Source organism: Dipteris shenzhenensis, chromosome 27, assembly GCF_047967505.1.
Source record: "Dipteris shenzhenensis isolate YYH24624 ecotype China chromosome 27, Dip_SZ_1.0, whole genome shotgun sequence".
Lineage (NCBI taxonomy): Eukaryota > Viridiplantae > Streptophyta > Polypodiopsida > Gleicheniales > Dipteridaceae > Dipteris > Dipteris shenzhenensis.
This window is the reverse complement of record NC_141622.1, coordinates 49,370,644-49,379,804: the sequence shown is the minus strand read 5'-3', so window position 1 is coordinate 49,379,804 and position 9,161 is coordinate 49,370,644. Positions and strand designations below refer to the sequence as shown.

Sequence of the window (9,161 nt, the reverse complement as noted above, 5' to 3'; positions counted from 1 at the left end):
TCCTATTATGTAGTGTGGCACTCCTTGCATTTGTGTCGGGGTCATCTTCAATGTTCTTGATAACCACTTCTATTTTATAGCTTGGTTTGAGGATCAACCCTAGCCATTCAATGTGCCCCACCATGTCTTAGTGAGATGTTGTTGGACCATGTCTAACAACTCCATTAATGTTTTGATATCGAGCATTTGGGAGTTGGCCATTGGATCCATGTAAGCTCAAAGCTGGGCCTCTAGGAACTGTGTTTGGGCATGGATTTCCACTATTGCATATTGCATGCCTTCCAGTAGGCTGGAGATGCTCGATTGTGGCCACCACATGAGAGTCTCTTAGAGTTGTGAGGTTGTTTGTCAGCTATTCCACCTGGTCTTTCCATTTTCTTGTTTTTTGCATTGATGTTCTTGGTTAGTATTGTAGGTGCCAAATTGAGGCATGCGAGATTGACCTTGAGCTACTCAATCTAAGAAGGTTACTACTTAGATTTTCAAAATAGCATAGGCTAGCAAAGAGAGGATATTTGGCATTAGTGTCAACACCCCCCAAATTTAGGAATTGTTGGCACAATTGTATAGGAAGTTTGGCACAAGTGACAATAGTTAAGTTTGATAGGTCCAATGCTTCCCATAGGTCATATCTAGACCCGAAAGATGACTCTCTCTCCAAATTGGGCTTCACCACTATATACTCAACCTTGTCTTAGGGAGTGAACTTGCCACACTTAGCATCAATTGGTCAGGATCCTACACATGGCCACTTGAGACTGCCTTTCTTGGACCCACTCCATAATTGTGGCTCAAATGATTTCTTGTTCTTGCCAATTAATCGATTTCTTAGCCTTCTATTGGAATATGTATTGGGCGATGCGAGACTCGATGGAGTATTATTTTTCCTTGTTACCTTTTCTTGGCACTTATCATCTTTACCTTTTCTTGGCACTTATCATCGCCATCATCTAAACTACTACTATTTGAGGGAGAGGATGTGGACTTATCAAAAGATTTAACTTTTCTCGATTTCATTTTGCAAGTGTCGAGTCTTGTGGACCAACACTTGTTTAGCTCTACTCATGGAGTAAACCACTTGCACTAGCATAAGACTAGCTATATCTACAAAAGCAAAAAAACCTTATATGTGTTTTTAATAAACCATGTACAAAATAAGTGTTTCAAACTTCCCATGTGTCCTTCCTTACCAAGGCATCCATCTCCTCATCCATAGCATGTTCCCAATCCTTGTCTCCAATTGCTTCTTCAAAGCTCCCAGTTTCAACATGGTGTACTCTAGAAACCATGTAGGCTTTGGCTCACTTTGTGCTACTTTCTATGCATGTGGTGGTAAATACTTTCCTATAGTCTTCTCAACACTTGGACTAGTAACGAATGGTAATCCATTCTCTTCATCAAGGTTCTCATCACTAGAGTTATCTACATGCACATCCTCATACACCTTCTCCTTTCCTTTGTTTTTAGCATTGTTTCTTAATCTTCCTGACCATAGGCTAACATTAGTGCTCTCTTCCATCATCTCTGTTGGTCCAGACATATCTTGACTCACTAGTCTCAAAGTCTCATACACAAGCACATGCTCATGTGTTTCCTCTCTTTCATCAAGAATGATTGCCTTTGGCTTGTACCATGATTCCTCCTCATCAAATACAACATCTCTACTGATGAAAACTTCTCTAGTGTGAGGATTAAAGCACTTGTATCCTTTCTTCTCCTTAGGATAGTCAATGAACACACATTTCGCCACACAAGTATCCATCTTTTTTCCTTGTCTCCTCAAGCACATGCAAATACCATACACATCCAAATACTTTGCAGTATGCAACAATGGGCTTTCTCCCCACACTTTTTGATATGGTGTCACACTTTTTGATATGGTGTCGCACAATGTGCAAGTGTGGTAGGCATCGTGTTCATAATGTGGACTATTGTATGTACTACCTCATCCCATTAATACAATGGTGTATGCTTCTCATTCTTCATCGCTCTTGCTATCTCGGGAATTACTCTATTTTTTCTCTCTACAACACCATTTTGTTGTTGTGTGTACATGCATGTGACATATCTTCTAAAGCCATCCAACTCATCCGATAGGTTCTATCCCCCTCCATCCATCCTTAGACATTTTATATATAAAATAACATCCTGTTTGTTTCTCAACCATAGCTTTAAATCCCACAAATGTCTAAAATGCATCACTCTTATTCTCCAAGAAATATACCCATGTATACCTGCTGAAATCATCAATGAATATGATATAAAACCGTATATCACTCATGGATGCATTCTCACACATGGCTCCAAATGTAACTGTGCACCACTCTAAAGGATAATGACATTTTTTATCTCTTGGGAAACAGGAGCCTTGTTTGTTTGCCAAATGACAAGCCTCGTACACATGACTAAAATCCAAGTCCCAAACATAGGTAGGCCTGTTACGATCTCTTTTCTTTGCATGTCCTTCAACCACCTGTAATTAACATGGCCAATTCTCTTATGCCACAACTCAGCATCAAACATCTTGCTTAGTTCCCTTGGCATACATAGGATCATGATGTATCACTTGCATCGAATGTGAACAAGCTATCTCTCGCAGCAGCAGCACTTTTAGTCTCTTAACAGGCGTCACAGGGTAAGCTCCGATACCACAATGTGCAATGCGAGTACAATCAAGCAACAGTTCAGTCAACCATCTTCTTCATTTCCCTTCATCTACCTCCATACAAAGGTTTCCTATCTCTTCTCTTATCACGCTCATACATCCCATATATATCTCACACATACATAACCATCTTATATATGTATCAACATATAAATGTCATATGTATCAACAAATGCTCAATGAGAGTGTCCTTTAAACTGAAGTTTGCAGTCAAATTATATATGTTGATGACTGATCATTCACTTCTTGAATCTTATTGTATAGTTGAGCAAACAATGAGCATGTCCTTGAAATTGAATTTTGAAGCCGATGTTTCAATGTCGATGATTGATCATTGACTCTTTGGATCTTATGCTACAAATTAAGCACAAGTCAGCTCAACAAGTTGGTATACTGAGCCTTAACTTGTGCCTCCTAGAGAATCTGAAAGCCCCAAATGAGCTAGAATCCATCCAGTGGAAGCCAAAGCAAGATAATCCGGACAAGATCACTACTGAAGAGCAATTAATGTTGCAAATCACTAATACGCACTAGTGAAATGATATTTATGAATTCTCCAAAGATGATGAGTTGATAGTACAACACACTAAACAATTCTAGATTACACAAGATGGAAATCATTGGCTCCAATGCAGAGCTCAGCAGGAGGCTAAGCAGGAAGATGCAAGTGAGGAGGTCAGCTGATGCAGCAGGTGTTGGAAAGGTCACCTCCCCATCTGTAAGCCCCCATATGAGGAGAGCATTGGGGGGGTGAACCTAGGGTTTGAGAGACTGACACATGAGCAGCAGCATGGCTACCATGTGGGCAAGAATCAAAGAGATGGAAGGTACCAGGAGCTAGGATGGATCTGCAGCAGCAAAAGGCGAAGCAGTAGCCAGCACAAGGGACCCAGAATAAGAGGCAATCACATGGTGCTGACATCTGCAAGGTGTACGGCTCTGTATGGCGCTGGAGAAGGGCCTGGGAGAGGCGCAATTATGGCGGGATTCACAGGATGGATAAGAGCAGATGTGGAGCAGGTTTTGGGCCTGTCTGGAGGCCCTGGTTTAGGGCTGGAGAGTGGGCACCTAGGTGGGCAGGATCAGCAGCAAGGAGGGCTGCAATGGATGACCCTGGGGGGCATATTTATAGCCCACACAGGACAGCCAGGCAGGCCTGCAAAGGGGCTGTACCCCTGCCTTGAAGTGTGGTCCGAAAGGCCCTGGAAAAGAGAACCCCAAAGGGGCATTTATGGCAGACTAGGTCCGCCAATCTGCCCAGCCAGATTAGGTCTGCCTGGTTGGTTTTTGCAGCCCCTTGAAGGGCCTATAAAAGGAGGGCCTCCAGGCCCTCATCTCGTGCCATTTGGTCTTGATGGTACTAAGGAGGCTACCTCGAAGTTTCAAAAGCTTTGTAACGACTGTGATAGTAGGACAGAGGACCAAACCTCTGACAATTGAGGACTTGGGTCCATAACTACTACATAAAGAAGCTAGGGAGAAGCTCTACAAGAACGACAAAGACGACAAAGCGTTGTTGGCGAAGGATTACGATGGCAAAGGAAAGGGCAAGCCTAACAATGGCAAGTCCAAGAAGGATGACTCTGATGACAAGGACACTTCCAAGAGGAAGAAGCAGAAGAAATGCTTCTATTGTGACACGCCAGGTCATTTTGCGAAGGATTGCAGAAAGAAGGTGGCGGATCAAAAAAACAAGAGGAAGGAATCCAATTCACATTCAGAGGGTGACACAAAAGCCAAAGCTAATGTGGTAATCGAAGAGCTGTTCTTGGTGACATCTCCGTTTGTTACTGAGGTCAGATATGCCGTTCTAGAAACCACAGTGATGATGTCTAACATTGAGATATGGGTCGACGAGGAGTCAAAAACCTTTGTGAAGGTGAAGGACAGCATGGAGTGCTTGGTGTCTGCTAGGTGCGTGGCTGTTGATACTGACACGAGGGTGGCTTCCATGGAGAGCCCTAGGGTTTCATGTTCAGATGGATGTTGTACTTCAGAAGGATACAATACAGGATTACACAGGCTATTAGTATGTGCCTCGATGAGGTTCATGGTTTGCTTTCAAAGCAAGCACACAAGCAATACGATGGTCTGGTATGTACTCGATGTTCTTAAAATGAGCCTTCATAGCATGTTGTGGACAGACTCTACTCTTCATTTATCTCAGGTAATGCGAGATTGGAAGGAATGGGCCTTCTTCGAAGGCAGAAGGGTAAGTGTGGGTGCTTCTTCAAATCTCAGACACAGATTGCTGGAAGGTGATGGACAAGGTGTACTGAAGCTAGAAGAGTACCTGCTTGAGAGCTCAGTGAGAGTTCGTGGTCCAGGTTATCTGGAGATATTCATTTGGTGCAGACCTTGCCAAAGGAAGGATGGGTTGAAACAGACCCTCAGAGCATGGTGCCTGGAAGACTCCAAGTTGTTCACTCATTATGAGGGGGACAACAGGAACTGCAAGGTCGTGGCGGTTGGATTGCTCGAGTTTGAAGGCGGGAACGTAACTGAAGGTGGTGCCAGGAGGTGCTACCAAAGATGGACCTATGTACCAGGATGGTGTGCGGAAGCGGAACCAGACCTGGTGGAGCGGATGAAAAGCTAGGAAAAGATTTCGCAATCGAAGTGTTCCAAAGGACTATGACCTGGGGCTGGAGCATCGTCATCGACGTGTTGGGGCCGAGATGTGTCGGTGAGAGGGGGTGTTGGAAAGGTCAGCTCCCAATCTGTAAGCCCCCTTATGAGGAGAGCATGGGGGGGTGAACCTAGGGTTTGAGAGACTGACACATGAGCCGCAGCATGGCTGCCATGTGGGCAAGAATCAAAGAGATGGAAGGTACCCGTAGCTAGGATGGATCTGCAGCAGCAAAAGGCGAAGCAGTAGTTCGGCACAAGGGACCCATAATAAGAGGCAATCACATGGCGCTGACATCTGCAGGGTGTATGGCTCTGTACAGCGTTGGAGAAGGGCCTAACAGAGACGCAATTATGGCAAGATGTGCAGGATGGATAAGTGCAGATGTGGAGCAGGTTTTGGGCTTGTTTGGAGGCCCTGGTTTAGGGCTGGAGAGTGGGCACGCAAGTGGGCAGGAGTAGCAGCAAGGAGGGCTGCAAGGGACTGAACCTGGGGGGCATATTTATAGCCCACACAAGACAGCCAGGCAGGCCTGCATAGGGGCTGTACCCCTGCCTTGAAGTGTGGTCCAAAAGGCCTTGGAAAAGAGAACCCCAAAGGGGCATTTATGGCAGACCAGGTCGGCCAGTCTGGCCGGCCAGATTAGGTCTGCCTGGTCGGTTTTTGCAGCCCCTTGAAGGGCCTATAAAAGGAGGGCCTCCAGGCCCTCATCACTCATTCTCTGAAGCAGCCTTCACACAAGCAGCAGGAGAATTCTTCTACCCATCTTGGAGCCTATACTTTGGACGACCAAGAGACCTAGAGAAGCTGCAGACGGAGCTTGAAGGGTTGCCCACCTAGGCTGATCTATAGGCAGCAAGGTGGAGAGGATCATTCTGGACACAGTCTACAGATGCTCGAGGTGGAGCACGCGGGCTCGAGTCTAGAGATATCCGGCAGATAGTAGAAGGACCTTGTGGTAAGATCAGAGGACCACACCATTGGTGGGACTTTGGATCTATCTCTCTTGTATTGTGTCCATAGCTTTGGGCGGAAATATATTATTTTGGTGGTTTCTATATCTTGCTAGTTCATTGTCTACTGATGAGTCTGCATATCTATCTGATGCACATTAAGTTAAGGAGTCTGTGAATCCACTCATGGTTGTCAGAAACATTAGGTACGAAACGTTAGGTACATTTTAGGGTCGAGTACCTAAAGTACCTAAGAAACTTTAGAAACATATAAATTTAAACAAATATATATATATAAGATATCTTATTAGTTATAGTAGATACTGAGATGCATCATGCTGCATGTGACATGGCCCATGCACATTGCACTTATTACTAGAACATACATGATACATCATACAATATACTACACGGAAAATTTCAAAGTTCAATCCTTTTTACAAATTAAATTTAGAACTTCAAAGTATTGCAACTAATAATGAATGATGAATCATAAATCTACTTAGAAGTTAGTACTTACAACTATCAACATTCAAAGTAAAAACTTAAAACTGAAAAGTAAATAGACTGTAGTACCATGAATCATACATGCAGCATGATGCATAATAAAGAGTAAAGTTAAAAGTATCAATATGAATCATGACTTAGAACTCAAAAGACATGTGTTAGACTCGAGTCCTAACAATGAGAAGAGAAGTCTCAAGCTGAAAAATAAGTAGTGCCAAGTAATACACACTACTAGTAACTACTCATGACTCAAGGCTCATCCTCATCAAATGATTCACTGGATCTAAAATCCCCATTTGTGATAGTATTGCCCTCACTATCATATTGTGGCTCCACTACAGCCACATCAATGTCATCTTGCTTTGAGTCTAACTCACCCAGAAACAACGCCTCATCATCTAGCAAGGAGACCTCCCCATCTGTCAAGGACTGTGAAGTACTGGCTCTCTGCTCGTTGCCTTGACGAGAATAAGTCCTCACTCCTCCTTGAGATCCTCCTAAACCACGTCGAAGAGTACATCCACGTCCTCGTCCACGACCTCTACCTAAGCCTTTGCCTCTCAATGCTGTAACTACAGCTCTATGACGTGAACGAGTGACATGCTTGTCAATGGTCTCAAGCTCCCTATGGAGCTGTGCGTATATCTGCTCATCATCTTGCAATGGAGTATACGCACGTTACTTGTTGATGTCAATCGTAGTGGGATATACCTGCAAACAGATTCCAATTCAAAAATTGATGGATTACATACTCTATTTTCTTGAACATTGTTCAAACTGTAACCATTTTTTGCTTAACTAATAACATTTACTATACCTGCATAGAAACTTCCAATGCCTTCAACTTTCTGACAAGCTTCAAGTTGGCACGACGGTATACAAGTCGCTCAAGCTGGCTCGTGGTCAACTTGTTTCTTATGTTTGTATGGATGAGGGAGTAAGAGCTCCAGTTTCTTCACATGCCCCTGCTGAGTACTCCTATTGCCATGGACATTAATGTTGAATCTTGATCAATGCAAAGTGCCAAAGGCTAAAGCAATAACTATTAACCATACTATAGTTACATAAAATAATATTATAAAAGTATTGTAAAACAATTGAAGATCCTAAATTCTAATCCCCACCTGTGACAAAACAAGAAGAGCACAAACTCGCCAATTGAGGAGTGAGAGTACCCGTACGTCTCCCACCACTCGAACGGTTTCACACAAAACTCCTTTCTTCTCGAAGTGGGTCGAGAGAAGGAAACACCCATACTGTTTATGTACTGCATCAACTGCGAGTCAGACTCCAACTGCACGGTCGTCATTATAGACACGGAAAAAGTATGCATCTTTGTCTGCAAGCAATGTGGGCTTCTTGAATAGCTCCGTGAGACGTGAAGAGTGGATGCAACATATTTGCAAGGCCATGGATAGGCCTTCACATCCACCTCCATCTACTCTCAACAAGGTCTCTTATCTCTTGCAGCCTATAATTGTCAATACCCCATCCAGCATTAGTAAACCCTAAGATTCAGCTTTCAAAAAGCATAAAACTATAATACTATTAATATAGGGAAAAAACATGAAACGCTTACCTCGAAGGTGTGAGTGTGTCACATTGCTCTAGGGAGGCTCGCAACTGATCCATAAAGTGAGTAACAAGGCTAAGAGTGCTTCCCTCCATGTCAGATATCCGCAAGACAACAAAGAGAGGATGAAGGGCTTTCACTATGGCTTGCATATCACTCCAAAATGCATGATCCAAGCACATCCTTTGAACTGCCATGCTCTCTGACCGAAGAAGTCATTCCACTCCAACCACATTTGTGACACAACTATCTGTCGGAGGGCTGCATGTATGGCAAGAAGACGCTCCAACACAATGTGCATATAGGCAAAGCGTGTCTTCGATGGCCGAATGATATCAAGAGTACAATGCTCTCTGAAAATAGTCAATGCCTTCGGTTTTTCTTCTTAAAGGAGGTAATGGTAGTAGCATCCTGCATGACAGTAGCAATCCATGGAAGCTTGCCTATGTCCTCCATGAGGAGATCTAGGCAATGTGAAGCACAAGGTGTCCATATTATTAGAAATGACCCAACAGAGGGTATGCACAGCAGAAGACTGATAGTAATGCCCAGGAGCTCACACAATGTAGTGTGGGGTGTGGAATCACAGACTTCTTAACTTAATGTGCATAGATGTGCAAGCCAGTAAATGGACAATGGTCAGAAACAAATATAGAAGCAACTCTTTATATCTCCATCCGTCCACAAAGTAACAGGCTACAATACCAACAGGTTCTCCTACTAGATGCCAAGCACTTATAGATCTCTGAGCCCGCGTGCTCCACCTCAAGCATATGTAGACTCTGTCTAGATCGTTTCCACCTTGCTGTCCGGAAGCCAGCCTAGGTGGGCAGC

General features: G+C 43.8%; 2 pseudogenes across 1 annotated transcript; both read right to left on the bottom strand.

Moving 5' to 3' along the window:
- Positions 1 to 7,003: 7,003 nt before the first annotated feature.
- Positions 7,004 to 7,720, bottom strand: LOC147884428 (uncharacterized; annotated as a pseudogene). Its single transcript, XR_015543630.1, has 2 exons — positions 7,572 to 7,720; positions 7,004 to 7,465 (listed from the first exon to the last, which is right to left on the bottom strand). The product of XR_015543630.1 is annotated as an uncharacterized LOC147884428 (transcript).
- A 476-nt stretch (positions 7,721 to 8,196) lies between these two features.
- LOC147884427 (uncharacterized) overlaps positions 8,197 to 9,161 on the bottom strand; it is a 39,515-nt pseudogene continuing 38,550 nt past the window's right edge.